We start from the raw sequence: 22877 nt of genomic DNA on the forward strand, positions 1-22877 counted from the left end.
ATTTGATACCCATATCGTACAAACATATTCTAGAGTCACCCCTGGTCCACCTTTACGGCGATTGCTCGAAAAGGCGTTCACCTATAGAACTAAAGCCCATTCCCTTTTAAAATACTCATTACCACCTTTCATTTGATACCCATATCGTACAAACACATTCTAGAGTCCACCTCAATGGCGATATCTCGAAAAGGCGTCCACCGATAGACCTAAGGCCCACTCCCTCTTAAAATGCTCAGTAACACCTTTCATTTGATACCCATATCGTACAAACAAATTCTAGAGTCAGCCCTGGTCCACCTTTATGGCGATATCCCTAAATGGCGTCCATCCATAGAACTATGGCCTACTCTCTTTTAAAATACTCTTTAATACCTTCCATTTGATACACATGTCATACAACCACATTCCAGGGTTACCCTAGGTTCACACATGGTGAATTTCCTTATTTTGTCTCCATAGCTCTCAACTGAGTATGTAATGTTCGGTTACACCCGAACTTAGCCTTCCTTACTTGTTTAAGTATAGTTTAAAACAGTTAATTCATTCAATTGAAGTGAATATGTATTTAATTAAAATTTTTTTGCTATAAACTGAGGTCCTTCGAAAAAAAGCTGATTTTTGTAAGGACAAGTCCAAGAAAAGTCAAACTTAATTTTTAATATATTAAAAAAACAATATTTTTCTTTCAAAAACATTTAAAACAAGTGAATTAATATCAAATAAATGATTAAAAAAAATCAAAAAAAATGTAAGTTTTTTTTTATATATTTAGGGTCCTTAAACTTGAACACGTCTCTCAGACGTACGTTATCTTTCTAGGGTAAAAAAATAACGGTATCTTTCTAGGGTTAAAAGTGGGATTGTAGCCGGGTACATCAACAACTTGGGCTCCAAATGATGTTATTTGAAAGCATCCATTATATTTTTGTGTATTCTCTAGAAAATGTTTTGATTGGATTGTATTTCCATAGAGTAACGAATACAATGACTCTTGCGGGTGGGTTAAAACGGGTAATTTCACTTTGCCACCAGCGCAGCATAAGCCTGGGGTTTCTGATTGAAACTTTAAAGCATTGCAATGCTGGCATACGACACACAATGAGCCGATATCAACGCAGCGAAGATCTTTGTAGGCTATTGCGGAATCGTATTCGAAAGCAGCGCGATTCAAGCCTACATTTATGACTGGTGTTCTAACAACATTTTGTTGAATTTGTGGTGGTGATTGTGCAGCGCAAACTTGTGCAATATGGGCACGTCTCTATTCATTTTCTTCTGCACATTCCTCTTGCTTTTGATTATTACGGACATTCTGACTAATTATTGCACGGCGTGTACCTCGTCCGAGGTTTGATCGTCTAATAGGAGGCATTAGTCAAGCAAATAGATCGATGAACACGAAAATCAGAAAAACTCGAATCAATTGCAGCAAGAATAAAATAATTTAAAAAAAATTTTAAGTTAAACGTTTAATTGAAAGCAATGAAGTAATAATAATACGAAAAGCTAGAAAACATCTGTTATTTATCTCGTTAATTTCTCCACTCAAAATGCAATTATATCACAATGAATTTCACAATTATCCGAAACTTACAGAAACACAGCACCATCTGTTATTCATCTCGTTATATTAATAATCAATTTGCGCTTTCTCCAATTTTCCGACTTTTCCGCAGGGTTTTCCCAAAATTTTCTTTCGTAAAAACCTTCTCCTAGCAATTACGAAGAACTGAAAAAAAATGTGAGCCAAGTCGGTCCTGCCGTTCTCAATTGATGAATTACTATACATTTTTCACACCATTTTTATGTATATATGTAGATAGATAGAAGATAGATAGTATATATATATTTTTTTTTTGCAATTTCAGCCCCATTTTAACAGCTAGAAGCTTCAAATTTCACCAAATGCTTACGTGTATAGCATATACTGTTGTCTGAAAAAATCATAGAGATCGGTGATATATATAGTATATATCTCATACAACCGATTGTTCAGATAAGAAAATTTGCGCAATTTGTCCCATTTTAACAGCTAGAAGCTTAAAATTTCACTAATTGCTTACGTATATAGCGTATATTGTTGCCTGAAAAAATCATAGAGATCGGCGGTATATATAATATATACCCTATATAAACTGTAATTTTTGGCCCTTTTTTACGGCTAGAAGCTTCAAATTTCAACAAATTTTATCAAATAGTTACGTTTACGTCATATATTGTTGAAATACGTGGTTCGTAGTCATAGTTTTTACATGCAGACCACAAAAAACGTGAAGCTTTGCATCCTCACACATATTACCTACCTATTTTTATACCTTTCATGAAAATGAAATGGTATATTAATTTCGTCACGAAACCGAAAATTGTAAGTCCTTAAAGGAAAATAGATAGACCCACCATTAAGTATACCGGTTGAAGAGCTGAGTTGATTTAGCCATGTCCGTCTGTCCGTCTGTCTGTTTGTATGCAAACTAGTCCCTCAATTTTTGAGATATCTTGATAAAATTTGGTGAGCGGGTGTATTTGGGTGTCCGATTAGACATTTGTCGGAACCGACCGGATCGGACCACTATAGCATATATCCTCCATACAACCGATTTTTCAAAAAAAGAGGATTTTTGTAATATCTTATCCAATTTAACGGATTGAAGCTTCAAACTTCACCATATACTTTCGTATATTGCACATATTGTTGCCTGAAAAAATTGATGAGATCGGTCGTATATATAGTATATATCCCCCACAACCGATTGTTCAGATAAGGAACTTTTCGTAATTACTGCCCTATTTTAAGAGCTAGAGGCTTCAACTATCAACGAATGCTTACGTATATAGCATATATTGTTGTCTGAAAAAATCATAAAGATCGGTGGTATATATAGTATATATATGGTGGTATATATAGTATATATGTATATATATAGTATATAAATATATATATTTTCGCAAATTTTAGCCCCATTTTAACAGATAGAAGCTTCAAACTTCACCGAATACTTACGTATATAGCATATATTGTTGTCTGAAAAAATCATAGAGATCGGTTGTATATATAGTATATATCTCATACAACCGATTGTTCAGATAAGAAACTTTTCGCAATTTCTACCCCATTTTAACAGCTATAAGCTCCAAATTTCACCAATTGCTTACGTATATAGCATATATTGTTGTCTGAAAAAATCATAGAGATCGGTTATATATATAGTATATATCTCATACAACCGATTGTTCAGATAAGAAACTTTTCGCAATTTCTACCCCATTTTAACAGGTATAAGCTTCAAATTTCACCGATTGCTTACGCATATAGCATATATTGTTGTCTGAAAAAATCATAGAGATCGGTTGTATATATAGTATATATCTCATACAACCGATTGTTCAGATAAGAAACTTTTCGCAATTTCTTCCCCATTTTAACAGATATAAGCTTCAAATTTCACCGATTGCTTACGTATATAGTATGTATTCTTGTGTCAAAAAATCATAGAGATCGGTGATATATATAATATATATATGATGGTATATATAGTATATATATGTAGTATATATATTTTTTTTTGCGATTTCGGCCCCACTTTAACAGCTAGAAGCTTCAAATTTCACCAAATGCTTACGTGTATAGCATATATGGATGTCTGAAAAAATCATTGAGATCGGTGGTATACATAATATATATCTCATTCAACCGATTGTTCAGATAAGAAACTTTGCGCAATTTCTGCCCCGTTTTAACAGCTAGAAGCTTCAAATTTCACAAAATGCTTACGTATATAGCATATATTGTTGTCTGAAAAAATCATAGAGATCGGTGGTATATATATTATATACTTCATATAAACTGTCATTTTTGCCCCTTTTTTACGGCTAGAAGCTTCAAAATTCATCAAATTTCATCAAATAGTTACGTCTACGTCATATATTTTTGAAATACGTGATTCGTAGTCATATTTTTTACATGCAGACCAAAAAACGTGAAGCTTTGCATCCTCACACAGATTACCTACCTATTTTTATACCTTTCATGAAAATGAAATGGTATATTAATTTCGTCACGAAACCGAAAATTGTAAGTCCTTAAAGGAAAATAGATAGACCCACCATTAAGTATACCGAAATAATCAGGTTGAAGAGCTGAGTTGATTTAGCCATATCCGTCTGTCCGTCTGTCTGTTTGTATGTAAACTAGTCCCTCAATTTTTGAGATATCTTGATAAAATTTGGTGAGCGGGTGTATTTGGGTGTCCGATTAGACATTTGTCGGAACCGAGCGGATCGGACCACTATAGCATATATCCTCCATACAACCGATTTTTCAGAAAAAGAGGATTTTTGTAATATCTTACCCAATTTAACGGATTGAAGCTTCAAACTTCACCATATACTTTCGTATATTGCACATATTGTTGCATGAAAAAACTGATGAGATCGGTCGTATATATAGTATATAGCCCCCACAACCGATTGTTCAGATAAGGAACTTTTCGTAATTACTGCCCTATTTTAAGAGCTAGAGGCTTCAAATTTCAACGAATGCTTACGTATATGGCATATATTGTTGTCTGGAAAAATCATAAAGATCGGTGGTATATATAGTATATATATGGTGGTATATATAGTATATATATATATAGTATATATATATATATATTTTTTCGCAAATTTTAGCCCCATTTTAACAGCTAGAAGCTTCAAATTTTTAACGAATACTTACGTATATAGCATATATTGTTGTCTGAAAAAATCATATAGATCGGTTGTATATATAGTATATATCTCATACAACCGATTGTTCACATAAGAAACTTCGCAATTTCTACCCCTTTTTAACATCTATAAGCTTCAAATTTCACCAATTGCTTACGCATATAGCATATATTTTTGTCTGAAAAAATCATAGAGATCGGTTGTATATATAGTATATATCTCATACAACCGATTGTTCAGATAAGAAACTTTTCGCAATTTCTACCCCATTTTAACAGCTATAAGCTTCAAATTTCACCGATTGCTTACGCATATAGCATATATTGTTGTGTGAAAAAATCATAGAGATCGGTTGTATATATAGTATATATCTCATACAACCGATTGTTCAGATAAGAAACTTTTCGCAATTTCTACCCCATTTTAACAGCTATAAGCTTCAAATTTCACCGATTGCTTACGCATATAGCATATATTGTTGTCTGAAAAAATCATAGAGATCGGTTGTATATATAGTATATATCTCATACAACCGATTGTTCAGATAAGAAACTTTTCGCAATTTCTACCCCACTTTAACAGCTATAAGCTTCAAATTTCACCGATTGCTTACGTATATAGTATGTATTGTTGTGTCAAAAAATCATAGAGATCGGTGATATATATAATATATATATGATGGTATATATAGTATATATATATAGTATATATATATTTTTTTACGATTTCGGCCCCATTTTAACAGCTAGAAGCTTCAAATTTCACCAAATGCTTACGTGTATAGTATGTATTGTTGTGTCAAAAAATCATAGAGATCGGTGATATATATAATATATATATGATGGTATATATAGTATATATATATAATATATATATATTTTTTCACGATTTCGGCCCCATTTCAACAGCTAGAAGCTTCAAATTTCACCGATTGCTTACGTATATAGTATGTATTGTTGTGTCAAAAACTCATAGAGATCGGTGATACATATAATATATATATGATGGTATATATAGTACATATATATAGTATATATATATTTTTTTACGATTTCGGCCCCATTTTAACAGCTAGAAGCTTCAAATTTCACCGATTGCTTACGCATATAGCATATATTGTTGTCTGAAAAAATCATAGAGATCGGTGGTATACATAGTATATATCTCATACAACCGATTGTTCAGATAAGAAACTTTGCGCAATTTCTGCCCCGTTTTAACAGCTAGAAACTTCAAATTTCACAAAATGCTTACGTATATAGCATATATTGTTGTCTGAAAAAATCATAGAGATCGGTGGTATGTATATTATATACTTCATATAAACTGTCATTTTTGCCCCTTTTTTACGGCTAGAAGCTTCAAAATTTATCAAATTTCATCAAATAGTTACTTCTATGTCATATATTTTTGAAATACGTGATTCGTAGTCATATTTTTTACATGCAGACCACAAAAAACGTGAAGCTTTGCATCCTCACACAGATTACCTACCTATTTTTATACCTTTCATGAAAATGAAATGGTATATTAATTTCGTTACGAAACCGAAAATTGTAAGTCCTTAAAGGAAAATAGATAGACCCACAATTAAGTATACGGAAATAATCAGGTTGAAGAGCTGAGTTGATTTAGCCATGTCCGTCTGTCCGTCTGTCCGTCTGTCTGTTTGTATCCAAACTAGTCCCTCAATTTTTGAGATATCTTAATAAAATTTGGTGAGCGGGTGTATCTGGGTGTCCGATTAGACATTTGTCGGAACCGACCGGATCGGACCACTATAGCATATATCCTCCATACAACCGATTTTTCAGAAAAAGAGGATTTTTGTAATATCTTACCCAATTTAACGGATTGAAGCTTCAAACTTCACCATATACTTTCGTATATTGCACATATTGTTGCCTGAAAAAATTGATGAGATCGGTCGTATATATAGTACATATCCCCCACAACCGATTGTTCAGATAAGGAACTTTTCGTAATTACTGCCCTATTTTAAGAGCTAGAGGCTTCAAGTTTCAACGAATGCTTACGCATATAGCATATATTGTTGTCTGAAAAAATCATAGAGATCGGTTGTATATATAGTATATATCTCATACAACCGATTGTTCAGATAAGAAACCTTTCGCAATTTCTACCCCATTTTAACAGCTATAAGCTTCAAATTTCACCGATTGCTTACGTATATAGCATATATTATTGTCTGAAAAAATCATAGAGATCGGTTGTATATATAGTATATATCTCATACAACCGATTGTTCAGTTAAGAAACTTTGCGCAATTTCTGCCCCTTTTTAACAGCTAGATGCTTCAAATTTCACCGTATGCTTACGTATATAGCATATATTGTTGTCTGAAAAAAGCATAAAGATCGGTGGTATATATAGTATATATATGGTGGTATATATAGTATATATATATATAGTATATATATATATATTTTCGCAAATTTTAGCCCCATTTTAACAGCTAGAAGCTTCAAATTTCACCGAATACTTACGTATATAGCATATATTGTTGTCTGAAAAAATCATAAAGATCGGTGGTATATATAGTATATATATGGTGGTATATATATAGTATTTTCGAAAATTTTAGCCCCATTTTAACAGCTAGAAGCTTCAAATTTCACCGAATACTTACGTATATAGCATATATTGTTGTCTGAAAAAATCATAGAGATCGGTTGTATATATAGTATATATCTCATACAACCGATTGTTCAGATAAGAAACTTTTCGCAATTTCTACCCCATTTTAACAGCTATATGCTTCAAATTTCACGAGTTACTTACGTATATAGCATATATTGTTGTCTGAAAAAATCATAGAGATCGGTTGTATATATAGTATATATCTCATACAACCGATTGTTCAGATAAGAAACCTTTCGCAATTTCTACCCCATTTTAACAGCTATAAGCTTCAAATTTCACCGATTGCTTACGTATATAGCATATATTATTGTCTGAAAAAATCATAGAGATCGGTTGTATATATAGTATATATCTCATACAACCGATTGTTCAGTTAAGAAACTTTGCGCAATTTCTGCCCCTTTTTAACAGCTAGATGCTTCAAATTTCACCGTATGCTTACGTATATTGCATATATTATTGTCTGAAAAAATCATAGAGATCGGTGGTATATATATTATATACCCCATATAAACTCTAATTTTTGCCCCCTTTTTACGGCTACAAGCTTCAAAATTCATCAAATTTCATCAAATAGTTACGTTTACGTCATATATTGTTGAAATACGTGATTCGTAGTCATAGTTTTTACACGCAGACCACAAAAAACCTGAAACTTTGCATCCTCACACAAAGTACCTACCTGTTTTTTATTTTATATTTATCTTAAAAATCGTTAAGGTATGTAGATCTGTTCACTATATATTTCTTATCTTATACATCCGATTATTCGGAGATTACGAACGGGATAAGATTATTGTTCAGCCCCATTCATGAAAGGTATGAAGTCTTCGGCACAGCCGAAGACAGTCCCGTTTTTACTTGTTTATTTTATATTTATCTTAAAAATCGTTTAGGTATGTACATCTGTTCACTACATATTTCTTATTTAATACATCCTATTATTTGGAGATTACGAACGGGATAAGATTATAGTTCAGCCCCATTCATGAAAGGTAAGAAGTCTTCGGCACAGCCGAACACAATCCCGCCCTTGCTTGTTTTTGTATATACTTTATTTTTTTATTTATAAAGAAAAAGCAATTTGTCGTTTTTATATTGACAAAATGCGATACACCCTAAAGCCCTGTGCGTTAATAGTTCCTTTGTGGTCTTACGAGAATCCCATTTGGATGGAATTTGACAATTTTCATGTGGTTGTTGTAATTTTGATGGTTTCGAGTACACACCAAAAAAAAAATTGTGCACTAATATAAATGGTTCACGCTTGTCTGCCCAAAATAATTTAACTTAATTTTTTTTTTTTTTTTTCAGTGCGGAAATTGGAGGCTCCGGCTTTGAGGCACAGCGGGCGCGGTGTTGGAACCCTGGAATGCCGAGTTTACGGGAAGTATATATGACTTGTAAACATGTATCTAAGAATTATTACTTTTGCCTACTTTCATTCTGTCTTTCTGGTAATTTTGCCAACGACTTGGGAGTTCGGCCGTACCACTCGAGCGGGCCAAGGTACGCCAAACGCGGGGAACATCCACACCCTGACAAATCCACCCATAATTATCATTAAGGGCCTTCCGAAGCATCTAAGACGTGTTTGAACCTAATAGATATTTACACAGAAAATGCTCAATGGTCCCTTTGGTATTTACGACCTTACAACCTCTGCAGTGGTCGGCCATCTTTTCCGAATGTGTGTTTAAAGCGCAACCAATAACCGTGCAGACCGCTTTAGGTTTATGGGTATCAGCTGTAGTTCTGCTCAGTAGACTCCTTGCCGCATAGCTCGCTGTGCTTTTTCACTTTTGCTAAGTTTTGTACATGTAAAAACTTCGAATTGGCTTAGGGCAAAAAGGTATGCCTATATCATTCGCTATCTAATTTCTTGTCCCTATGACCTGGAATCCAGATAACAGATATGTGTTGAGTGTCCGTTAATGCAAAAAGAAGTTGCTTGCAGGCAGCACTCATTTTCAGGAAAACCGGTATTATAAATTAAATTCACTTCTGGCTAAGGAGGTTGAAACTTGACCAACTTAGTATGCTAGGACTAAAGCTCATTATCCCATGGAATTCACATATTAATATTTTGTTAGCGATGCTTGATATGCCTGATGGAAAACAAGATCTTTTTACTTTACCAGTGCCATGTCTCGACTGGAATAGCGCTAAAGATTTGTACAGAACTGCAGCACTATGACCCCTTTCTCAGGCCCACATCATCCAGGAAATCACGAATCTGCTTCGGCCTAACGGGGTGTGTGTGCTCGTATACTGGCTAAAGTGAGTCAAATTTTTTTCTTTACGGGCGATGGTGACACATTCGGAGTCATCCGACATATCACAGAAGCGACATAGGCTCCCCAATCCAATGCACATTTTACGCAAGTGGCACCTAAGTGTGCAGTACGCTGCGAATATTCGCAACGCATTCATCGATAATGCGCTTAATAATATTGCGGCGAATATTAGGATCACTATGCTGTTAGTAAATAATCGCAACAACAAAACCAGCAAGCAGCCACTCTTATGTACATATAAACATTAAGGCAATACATAGAAGGCGACGAAGAACATCTCACATACACATATGTAGTCATCAGCTAAGAGAAGAAGTAGTTACTCACGCATACAAACGCATATGGGTAGAAGAAAAGCATAAACTACATGTGTATAGCTGGGCAACCTAGCATGAGGTGCAGCTATTCTAGAGCACATGATCGTGAAACGAATAGACCTTAACGAAGCTGAAGAATCAGTAAACAGTTTGATTAAAACACGCAACTTGTGAAGTACGTGATATTAAAGTATAATTTTACTACTCTCAAAGTACTCTAAATGCAGAATTTTGCATAATAACCAGAATTTCTCAAAATTCGTTACAATATATATTCCTAACTGTTACATTGAATGGATCAGAATCTCTCGCCCTACAATTCTATGTTGAAACTTTTTTCAAATTTACTACTTTGTGTATGTAATTCCTGAAAAACTGGGAGAATTTGAACTTGATTATCGAGCTGAACATGAAAAGGTGGCTCCCATTATCTGAAAATGCGTCGCTTTGCCAAATAATAATGACTTCATCCTAAACTTTTGGAAATTCGGGAACTAAGCCAACCCTCTTAATGCTGCCATTATACGAGATTTCGTTCATACTTTTTTATAAGACGAAGACCTCTACCCTGTTGTTGTATTAACGATAAAGACACTCTACGAGGATTTTGGGGGAGTGTTATCCATTTTGATGGTTCTTTGCCGCATATAGATCCGAGACGTTTCAGTAACAAACAACATTAAGGTACTAGCATGACCATCTCGGGAACGATTAATATGACCACATTAAACCTTTTACGCCATCCCGCCCTGTACTCCCTAGTTTCATGGGGAACTTTCCAGAGCCTCGATTGCTAAACATTTGTATGATACATTCATATTTGTAACAGGATTCCTCTCTCGTAGGTGAGGTTGACAATTGGGTTGCAGAATCTCTGAAGCTATAAAGCTTTGTATTGCGCTTATCAACCCCTTGAATCCCAAGACCTTTATCTTCGACGCCAATTTTTATTACGCAGACCACCGTTTTGGGCTCTAATTAGCTCTTTGGCGAACCCTGGCATTCTCTGCACTTCCCGGTAGATAAACTTCATTTTGTAGACAGGCGATATATCATCATCATTTTCGTTGCACAGCCGAGGGCCAACTCACTCCTGCAGCGTTTCCATAACACTTTCCAACCAGGCTGCTATAACCCATTCTCTACAGTCGAAAGAAGTATTTATGTTCTGAATACCTCATCGACGTTGGCTTCCTGGAGTCAATTCTAGGTCTGTCCCTTTGCCTTTAATTACCATGTTTACCTCTTATGTTCGGTGATTCCCTATAAACTTGGATGTAGACCAGCCCTCGAATTCCAACTTTCGTTAACGCTAAAACTCAATCGCCAAAAATATTCAAAACAGTAACAAGTGCGCAGAAAAGTATGCAAAATTTAGTGGCATAAAGTCTGGTAACCATTGTAAATTTTACCAAGTAGCGCAACTAACAGCTGATCGGTGAAAATTCGCACATTCACACGCACAGTTCTCGACTCAAGTTTCAAAAAAAAAACTTTAGATTATTTAACTAAAATTTTAAAGTGAGATAATCTTTACGAATTTATGTATATAGAATATATAAGGTATTTTTGTTGTTATTAAAACAATAGTTTTATTTATATTAAAGCTTTTATCATTTTTTTTTTGTTAACTTTGAAAAAACTCCGAACACCATTCCTTCATTATATGACATTCGACTGCCTAGTCCACTGCCTTCCACTCTATTCGCAACATAACCTCTATTTAAGCTGCCAAACTATATAGTAAACAATGCTGGTAACCTTGCCGTGCGCGGACGTGTTTTTGATCGCTCTTCGAATTGTATTCTTTTTACTTTGTAAACAAGTTTTATCTTTTATAAATATTCATTAATATAATAGTTTAACAGTTTATAAAATTAATTTCGTATTACATCTTTACATAGTGCAATATACATAGTGGCTTTTTGTGCAATTTAAACATTCAGTCTGTGTGTTCATAGATCATAGATTTTCACAAAAAATTGTGATAACTGTATACCCTTTTGTTGGTAGCTGCTATTAGCAAGTCATTGTGTGCCATTTTTGCTTTCTTTTGTGTTCGCTGCTAGCTATACGCTGTCTTGCGATTTGTATCCAGTGCACCAAAATAACTCTCGCCCATATTTTTGAACAGCTGTTCAATTTGTCCTATACTTATAGTTTCTTTTGCCTATTTTTCTTTTGTTTTAATTTGCCGGCATTTTATTTCGTCCATAAAAAACAGGAACTATCTCGTTTAAGGATGGAGAAACATTTATCAACATGTATCATTAAGAAGGAACAAGACAGTACTGTGTTGTTTGGAACCTGGTGCATTCCAACAACGTAAAAATATGCTTTTTCATGAGTCACTGACCGGAATCGTATGCATTCTGGCAGTATAATCTTATGGGTCGGGCATCGAGCTGATTAGAATCCAGTGCATTCCAACAACACAGGTCATGTTACTTTTTTATGCCGTGTGATGGCGTATCCTCATTACACTACTCTTAGCACTGCCGGATTCCCTTGACATGCTCATTGGAATCTTGTTGCATTCCAACAGGAAGATTGGAATCCACTGCATTCCGAAATCATGCTGAGCGGAATCTGATGCATTCCGCCAGTATAAGATCTCGGTATAAGATCTTATTTCTGCTCATATTTCTTATTATTATTATATTCCGAAATTAAAGGGTAATGTTCATTAATATATATTTGTTTGTAATATAATATTGTTGAAATCTCGATATATCTTAAATTTTATCTTTTGAGTTGTATATTTATATATCTTTTATATTATGCAGTCGACCATAGTTTGTCGTCGACTTTAAATAATAAATAAATAAATAAATAAATAAAATACACTTACACGGAATAACAGCCTAACTCCAATACTTTTACATAAGACTTAGGCGGATACTCCTTATGACTATTAGGGTTATGGTACTAAATGTTACATACTTTTTCGCGCACTTGATACTATTTTCGATATTTTTAGCGATGGATTTTTAGTGTTAGCGAATGTTGTAATTTGGTGGCAGAGCTGGGGTCAGGGATGGACGTCTCCTATTTACAAAATGGGTATCGACCGAAGCGTATGAGCGATTGATTTTTGATAAGGGTTCATTGTAATGTAATTTTAACAGGAGGTTCACACTGTGAGTCATCTATTGTGTTCGAATTTTGAAAAATGAGAAAATTTAATGAGGGTATGAAAGGGGTAAAGGACCACAAGGCGTTTAGCTAAGAAGTAATGATGACGAAGAGAGGTAGAAGGAGAGCGTGCGATGGAAACTTTTTATTTAGAATTTACTACGTTGCTTGCCTATTTACTTTAAACTTACATAACAACAACATAAAATAATTTTTAGTATAGAGACTTACTCATGTAACAACACGTATTCTTCGAAGAAAGCAAAAACAACAAATAAAACTTTTTTATTGTTTAAGCATTTAACCTCATTTTACAAGTGGTCTTACCTTAAAAGTTTTTTCTATTTAAGCCGCTAAAAACAGCATTTTCAATACAAATTGTGAGCCGCTGGGTGTTGTTGAATAACAAGTTTTACTTATAATCGCGTTTTTCCAATATGCAGTTCAAGAGCTTAGAACTAGCACTGTTAGTTTGTGCTAAGTCGTGTATCTTTAATTTATGAAAAAAATGGGCAAGGTGTCGGCAAACATTTGCCCAAGCTACATTCCAAGACTTATATGGGGGCCTGCACCCCAAAGCGGACAGCAAAACTATGAATAACACTCAGGTTCGATAGGGACTTTAGGATAGACCATTGCTCCTCCCATTCCACACGCTTGTGTTTATCTACAAGATGTCTGATGTGTTAGTTTATGTGGGGGTTATCAAGGACCCTTTTAACCCAATTTAAATAAATTAAGTATTTTACTTTATCGAAATTATGTCCACCAACAGTGGCATGGTTCGAAAATGGAATGAGTCTTTGTTAGGTGAGAGCTGGTATTTCGTTTTTCCGTCATTCGCCACCAAACTCATCTCATCCGCTTCTTGTTCCAGTTTGGAGTAATCAGAACTTAGGCGCGGGTGTTCAGGCCGTCGATATCAATATCGTCAGCGTACGTCAGTAATTCAGGCTTTTAGAGCAGATTGTTCCAGAGCAATTAAGTTTTGCAGCTATTTAATTTTCTCTAGAATCAAATTCCGACTGAGCTGCTGGTGTTGCTCTACGTCATTTTGCACAGCCGTATAGGTTGTTAGGTTTGGTTGAACTGGGTGGTCCATGAGGACCTCACATAGACTGAATGAGTCTGTAGTGTTACCAGAAGTTCGTTTTAACGACCAAACTGAAAACCCCTATCAAAAACCAGGACCTATGTTATAAAATAACTCCGTCCTCTTGGCAAATACTAGAAGCTTCCTAGGACTTAAGCCACTTGCTGCTTCTATATCTGACAGCTGTATCACTCCTAATAGCTGGAATCCTAGCCTGGCAAGCGCAGGGCACGAGCATAGAACGTGCTCGATCGTTTCCTGCTCCAACCCGCACTTCCTACATTTGCTATCACTGACCAAGCCTAATTAAAGGCATGTGACGCCAGAAGGCAGTGTCCAGTCAGAATATACATCATGAGTCTACAGTCCTCTCTTTTTAATGATAGAAACAACTTAGTTAGTCTAAGGTTGTAAGACCTATACATAATATTCGGCACTTTACATCCCCGAGCTTGAACCCACGCCTTTCCCGCTTGGTCGATCATGTGCACCTCTTGCCTTCGCTTAATCTCGCCCAGTCTAATTGGGACGTCTACGGAGCAAGCTTCAAGGGATGCGCCCTTTTTAGCTAGTTCATCCGCTTTTCATTCCCACCTATTCGCATATGCCCTGGGACCCAATATAGATGTATGCTTCTCCCTGTCCCGATTCTCTCCAGAGACTGCTTGCACTCTAACACGCATTTAGATGCTGTGCTATGCGAGATTATTGCCTTAATTGCTACTTGGCTGTCAATATAAAAGTTAACACAGTTGCAGCTTAAGCTATTCTCTTCGAGGGTTTCTACTGCTTTGGTTACGGCTAATATTTCCGCTTGGAAACACTACAGTAATCCGGCAGCCTGTAGGATCTGTTGATTTCCGGATCAGCACAGTATACCGCAGACCCTACTCCTTCCACTACTTTGGAACCATCTATGTACACATGTATCGCCTCGTCCGCCATTTGAGCACCCTCTATTTTGACCTTAAGATCTCCCTCGAAGCGCAGATAGGTAATCAGGTAGTCTGACGAACAGATAGCCGTATAAGTTTGCAGCAAAATATTTCCAAGATTTGGTTAAAAACTGGTCGTTGATAAGTTTACCAGGCAAATTTTTCGGGTGTAGCAAAGAGTTCTCTTAGTTTTTAACACACTCACAAACTCTTTTTATACACTTCAGCATCACTGATGAACGGCGACTACCGCTACGGGCAGCAGTTTACTAAATTTGATCAATTTCAGGTTGACGGCAAAGCACCAATTAAGAAGCAGAAGATGCGAACTCTATGACGTAAATAATTAGTATTTTTTATATTTACCATTTTTCAGCTTTTCTCATCATCACTCAAATGACAAGTGGTGAGGAAGCGGAGAAAAAACAGGTGCAGAATTGGAAACAATACCACAAGACAGTTTTGAGGTTAAGATACGGGATAAACTAAAGGATCCAGAATTCATAAAAAAAGTTCGTATGACTTATGAAAATTAAAAAAAAAATGCGAGAAAAATACTTGGCGATGCGCGTGTGAAGCGGTTTATAAAATCACTTTTGACCCCGGGAAACTCAATTCCGAAGGAAGAGGCCGACAAAACGAGCGTAAGTCCATGAACTGAGCAAGTCTTGTCACATATTTTATATTTTATTTGAAAAGCCCAGCAAAATGTCTTATTCAATTATAATAAAATAAAAATTTGCATGAAATAAAATGTGTGGCAACACTTTTTTTCAGAATTGTGTTCTTTTAGCAGATAAAGGGAAGGGCGGTTAAGATCAAGTATGATAGTGAAAGAGAAAGGAAAAGTGCGCGCGGTATCCAGAGGAAGTAGGGAGTACTTCTGAGTAAGCACCTACTCGAGGACCCCTCGGCTTAACTAAAGTTGCCTGATGGAATAAAGCGCAACGGAAGTTGAGGGTGGTGCACAGAAAATATATCAACTTCTGACGTTAAACTAACTTTGAGAAGAACTGTGTTCAGTATCACAACAAACACCGAGAATCAATAGCGTTAGTTTATCACCATTCCACACTTAAAAGACGTATCGCAATCTACTTTGAATGTTTTACTGCTTCTAACGTCCGCTTTTGTTTCCACATGTGTCCAAGCGGATGGCATCCGCGTTTTTCAAGGTCCCCCTGAGTAGGTAGGCCCGTTGTAAATATCAATTAAAATTAAACCGCTTTCCAATGATGACGTCCACGGCAAACGCTTAACGGATCTTGATTTTTAAGGCTAAATTTTGAGGGCATGAACCTCCGATCATTTTTGGGAGAAGGTGCCGATACCCAGATGTTTCGTTTGGTTGAGCCCTCGCAAGGCAAAGGCCGATATCACTGCCATACAAGATGAAAGGGACAAGGCAGAAGGACAATAAGGCCTTGCGACGTCTACCATAATGGACATGTATGGTGGGAAAGAAGATTCATCACCAAGTACTATCATTCACGCTCGCTTGCATCTCCACATACATTAAGAGGCTGAAAAGTCAAATACAATTGAACTGAGGAAAGGTCGTAGTACATCGAGGCCTTATAATAATAATAATGACTTGATCCTCAATTTTTCGGAAATCCGGAACTAAGCCAACCTTCTTTATGCTGCCCTTGCAAGAGTTTTCGTCTATCATTTTTTATAAGACGAAGACATCTATCCTGTTGTTGTTGTTGGTGTTGTTATTTTAACGATAAAAACACTCCCCGAGAATTTTGCGGGAGTGTTATCGATATTGATGGTTCCTTGCCGGATATAGATCCGATACGTTGCGATAACAGGCACCATTAAGGTACTAGCATGATCGTCTCGGAAACGATTAATATCCACATAAAACTTTTAGGCCATCCCGCCCTCCACCTCTTAGTTTGATGAGGAATTTTCCAGAGCCTCGCTTGCTAAATATGTTCATATTTGTAACAGGATTCCTCTCGCCTAGGTGAGGTTGACAATTGGTTTACGGAAGCTCTGAAGCTATAAAGCTTCGTATTGCGCTTATCAACCACTTGAATCCCAAGACCTTTATCCTCGACGCCACTTTTTATAAGGCACCCCAACCATGTATTCAGACCACCGTTTTGGGCTCTAAGTAGCTCTTTGGAGAACTCTGGTCTCCTGCACTATCGTCATGTTGTAGATAGGCGGTATATCATCAACATTTTCATTGGCCATTTTACTCCTGCAGCCTCGGTATGACACTGACCAACCAGGCTGCCATAAACCCTTCACAATAGTCGAAGAGAAATATTCCTGTCCTGAATGCCTCATCGACAATGGCTTCCGGAATCATTTCCTTTCCATTTTCACCTCTTTTCTTCGCAGATTCTCTAAACACCTAAATGTAGATCAGCCCCTGAAATCCAATCTTCGTTAACGCTACTACTCAATCGCCGAAAATATCCAAAACAGTAAAAGTGCGCAAAAACGTATGCAAGATTTAGTTGCATACTATTACAAGGAAAAACAGCCTAACTGCAATACTTTTACATAGGACTTAGGCAGTTACTCCTCATGACTATTAGGGTTATGGTACTAAATGTTACACTTGATAATATTTGGGAGCAGAGCTGGATTCAGGGATGGACTTCTCTTATTAACAATATGGGTATCGGGCAAACCGTATGAGCGAGTGATTTTTGTAAGGGTTCATTGTAATGTAATTTTAGCAGGAGGTTCGCACTGTTATTTTATATTTTTGAGTTCAAGGCCGGGTTAAATAAAGCACTTTTAATTTTTAATTTAATTTCTCACTGTGAGTCATCTATTGTGTTCGAATTGTGAAAAGTCCGAAAGTTTAATGAGAGTTTGAAAGGGCTAAAGGACCAAAAGGCATTTAGCTAAGAAGCAATGATGACGAAGAGAGGTAGAAGCAGAGGGTCAGATGGAAACCTTTTTATTTGGAATTTGTCGACTACGTGTCTTGGCATTTAGATGCCTATTTATTTTAAGCTTACATAACAACAACATAAAGTAATTTGTAGTATAGAGACTTAATCATGTAACAACACGTATTCTTCGAAGAAGGCAAAAACAACAAATAAAACTTTTTTATTGTTTAAGCATTTAACCTCATTATCCAAGTGGTCTTATCTGTAAAGTTTTTTCTATTTAAGCCGATAAAAACAGCATTTTCAATACAAATTGTGAGCCGCTGGGTGTTGTTGAATAACAAGTTTTACTTATAATCGCGTTTCAAAGTTTTCCAATATGCAGTTTAAGAGCTTAGAACTAGCACTGTTAGTTTGTGGTAAGTGGTTTATCTTTAATTTATAAAAAAAAAAAAAAATGAGCAAAATGACGGCAAACTTTTTCCCAATTTGCCAAGCCACAACCAAGACCTATAGGGGGCCTGCACTCCAAAGTGGGCAGCAAAACTATGAACAACAGAGCGAAGAGACGTAACGAGTGACCTTACCTATTGTGTCATAGTGTATCTCTTAATTACTTTGTTAACGTTGATCAGCAATAAGATAATTATCTTAAACTTGAATCTACCTTCCCCCAACTGACGAACTTCTGTCTTTTGAAGAGCTCAAATGCAAGAGAATTTGATTTACGCAAAGTTTAGCTCGACACTAAGTTACTTACCTCATTTAACCGGTTAAGCGCCAGTTGGCCACACCAAGCGAATTTAAATCGTTTTCCACCTCGCCCTTTCAGCGAAGTGGGGCATCCGTTTGCTCAGCTTTCATAGGCGAGTTCCGATATGACTACTTTTTTATCCCAGACTATCATCTTTCATTTGCATAACATGATCAAGCCAGCGTAACCATTGTGCTTTAATTCACGAGGCTATAATGGTGACTGCATAAAGCTCGTTACGCTGATCATTAACTTTTCAATTGCCTATCTTTGTCAGGCCAAAAACTAGAGAGATAAGGGAATTAGTTGTTTATTTTATTACATAGCTCATCGATGAGAAGGTCGGGACCTGTGGCCATTATCATGCAGTATTTGGCATAGGATACAATGGTGACTCCTTCTGGTGGCAAAGAAAGATTCGATATGTACAGGTTACACAAAAACGGGCATATGATACCACCCTGTTGTACTCCTTGTTTAACTCTTCTGGGTTTTGATGTTATGTTCCTGAATTGCACCGGTGCCTGCCGACTAAACAGATAATTTGCGGTCCACCTTTTGGCACTTGGAGGAAGGGATAACCCTTCCAAGTCTTGCAGTAACATGCCGTGGTTGGCTGTATTAAAAGCTTTTGATAAGTCTAGCGCTACGAGTTCTGTTCTGTGGTGGTGTTTTTGATTCAGTCTGCAATTTACCTGTGTGGTGATGACACTTAGCGCGGTGGTAGTGCTATATAGTTTTAGAAATCCTAAAATGTTGGCTGGTTTCCCAGGCTTTAATATCGGGGATGGCGAAGATGGACAAAGACAGATTTAAGACATGTGCAAGATATTAGAATTCCTCTTTGCCTTTTTAAGCATCGGCATGGTTATGCCATCTGGGCCCACTGCTTTAGATGCTTTAGCAAGGACGATGTCATCTTCAACCTTTTTGGCAGTGATAGTAATAGGGGGCGTGCTGTTTTTGTGCTTGTGTGCGCGTCTTTTGGGCCGCCGTCTGGTTTTCAACCACAGAATACATCACGTATTGTCGGCAGAAAGCGCTGGCGCATTTTTTCGCATCCAAAAACACTCGGGCTCGATAGGGTAAACGAAGTCTTGTGCTTTATCGAAATAATGTCCACCAACAGTGGAGTGGTTTGCCAAGCGAAAATGGGATGACTTTTTGTTAGATAAGAACTGGTATTTCGTTTTCCCCTGATTCGCCACCAAACTCATCTCTTCCGCTTCTTTTTCGAGTTTGAAGTAAGCAGAACTTAAGCGCAGGTGTTCAGGCCGTCGATAATTCAGGCTTTTAGATCAAATTGTTCCAGAGCAATTAAGTTCTGCAGCTATTTTCTCTAGAATCAAATTAATGTAAATCTAGTTCAGTTTTGAACGGCTCGGAAAGGTTCTTCCAAATTTCGACTGAGCTGTTGGTGTTACTTAACGTCATTTCGCACAGCCGTATAAGTTTTGCAGCAAAATTTTTCCAAGATTTGGCGAACAGTGAAAATCTGGCCGTTGGTAGGTTTACCAGGCAAATTTTTCGGGTGTAACAAAGAGTTCTCTTATAGCGTTTTCTTTTCTGGCTATAGTGTTACGCTTTTTATACGCCGCGCAAGGGTTGTTGTTCTATTCTAAAAAACAGGCAACGCCTTTACGGGGTATTTCGATCTTTTGTGAAAATTGTTGCCTGCTCGCAACGCAAAAGCGTTACACTTTTACCCTGTATAAAATAGCGGTGTGGCAGTGCAACTCTGTGAAACTCTCAATTCGCTCTTGAGTTCCACATATACTCTGTTAATATGAGTGCACAGATCACCTACCAGATTGCGCATTCACGAGCTCAAAATTGCTTCGTTCTGCGCAACTACGTCACAGTTGACTGTTTGACCGAATGAAATAAAGAGAGAAAAAAACAAGAGCTAAAGGAAAATTACGTAATAATTGCCCATAAAAAAGAGATGATCTAATGTTTACATACGCAATGCGCAATCTTCTTGCGTGATTTGTGATATGAGTGAATATGGTGAGTTGAAATGTTCTTTGTATGCACTATAAATGTTGACAATTTTCTGGGGTAGGAGTAACACTATTAAGGCTTTACCATTTACTTAGGCTACAATTTATTTCAGAAAAGAAAACGCTATTAGTTTTTGACATACTCACAATCTCTTTTTATACGCTTCAGCATCACTGAGGCACGAAGGCTGTTGCTACGGACAGCAGTGCGAACTTTATGACGTTTATAATTAGTATTTTTAACATTTTGCTATTTTTCAGCTTTTCTCATCATCATTCAAATGACAAGTGGTGAGGCTACGGAAAAACTAACAAGTGCAGAATTGGAAACAATACCAGAAGACAGTTTTGAGGTTAAGATACGGGAGAAAATAAAGGATCCAGAAACTATAAAAAAAGTTCGTTTAGCTTATCAAAATTAAAAAAAAAATGCAAGAAATATACATGTTGATGAGGGTATGCGGCGGTTCATAAAATTGCTTTTGAGCTCGGGAAACTCAATTCCGAAGGAAGAGGCCGACAAAACGAGCGTAAGTCCATGAACTGAGCGAGTCTTGTCGCATATTTTATATTTTATTTGAAAAGCCCAGCAAAATGTCTTATTCAATTATAATAAAATAAAAATTTGCATGAAATAAAATGAGTGGCAACACTTTTTTTCAGAATTGTGTTATTTTAGCAGATAAAGGGAAGGGTGGTCAAGATAAAGTCTGACAGTGAAAGAGAAAGGAACAGTGCGGATGGTATCCAGAGGGAGTAGGGAGGGAGAGCATCTTTGAGTTGTAGAGTAAGAGAAAGGAATGGTCCAGGTTGTACTTCTAAGTTAGCGCTTATTCGAGGACCCCTCGGCTTAACTAAAGTTGCCTGATGAAATAAAGTGCAACGGAAGTTGAGGGCGGTGCACAGAAAATATATCAACTATGACTTTAAACTAACTTTAAGAAGGACTGTGATCAGTATCACAACAGACACCGAGAATCAATAGCGTTAGTTTATCATCATTCCATACTTGAAAGACGCATCGCAGTCTACTTTGAATGTTTTGCTGCTACTGTTTCCACATATGTCCAAGCGAATGGTGGTAAAACATGGCCTGTGGCAAGGTAGATATTGCAGCAAACTGCAACAATGACACCCGCGTTTTTCAAGGCCCCCAGCGTAGGTATGCCTGTTGTAAATGGCGATTAAAATCCAAATTTCGTTCACGGATGGTGCGCTACACTTAGGACCTGCCACGTAAAAAAGCTTTCCAATGATGACGAGCAGGGCAAACGGTTAACGGTCTTTGATTTTTAAGACCATGATTTCAAGGCCTGGACCTGGAAAATCCGAGCTTTTTTGGGAGAAGATACCGATACCCAGATGTTTCGGTTGGTTGATGCTGTCGCAAGCCAAAGGCTGACATCACTGCCATAAGGAAGCAAAGGGGCAAGGCAGAAGAACGATAAGGACTTGCGACGTCTACCATGACCACCAGCGGATTAGGAGGTTAGAATATACCCGCGGTAGGTATGCCTGTCGTAAAAGGCGACTAAAATACCAAATAGATTCAAGGGTTTGTGTAGCGAAACCCTTTCAGATTGCCAGCGCAGTATATAGCTTCTCCAAACCCAATTGTCAACCTCACCTATCAGTGGCGAATCCTGTTTCATTAAAATCCGATGCTCTGGCGAGCCCGAAGTCCTCATGTATCTAGGAGGTAGGAGGGCGGGAGGGCCTAGAAGGTCGCTTGTGGGCATAACAAATCGTTCCCGAGATGGTTGGGCTTGGTACCGGAACGTACCGGGTCTGCATCCGGCAAAGGACCATCAACATCGATAATAATCCCCAAAGCCTTGGGGGAGTGCCCTTATCGCAACAACAACAATAACAACATCTACCATAATGGCCATGTGTGGTGGGAAAGAATCTTCGCCACCAAGTACTGTCATTCACGCCTGTTTGCATCTCGCCACGATCCGGATTAAGCCAAGGTTCATTGATTTATAGTTAATATGCTCTTACGCATCAAAAGGCAATACATAACTACGACAAGGAGAAGGACTCCTTCTTTTAGAAACTAGAAAATAAATACGGAGACGCCGCCATGGTATTGAAATGT

The 22877-nt window shown here is 37.0% G+C and overlaps 1 long non-coding RNA gene across 2 annotated transcripts; it reads left to right on the forward strand.

The window, feature by feature from the left end:
• Nucleotides 1–11790: 11790 nt before the first annotated feature.
• LOC137249647 (uncharacterized) lies at nt 11791–21416 on the forward strand. Of its 2 annotated transcripts, XR_010952464.1 has the most exons (4): nt 11795–11809; nt 15532–15799; nt 18305–18438; nt 21038–21416. It is a non-coding gene; the product is annotated as an uncharacterized lncRNA (long non-coding RNA). The 2 variants fall into 2 exon arrangements; XR_010952463.1 differs by lacking the exon at nt 15532–15799 and having other exon boundaries at nt 11791–11809.
• The last annotated feature ends 1461 nt before the right edge of the window (nt 21417–22877 follow it).

Source organism: Eurosta solidaginis, chromosome 4 (genome assembly GCF_040869045.1).
Source record: "Eurosta solidaginis isolate ZX-2024a chromosome 4, ASM4086904v1, whole genome shotgun sequence".
Classification (NCBI taxonomy): Eukaryota; Metazoa; Arthropoda; class Insecta; order Diptera; family Tephritidae; genus Eurosta; species Eurosta solidaginis.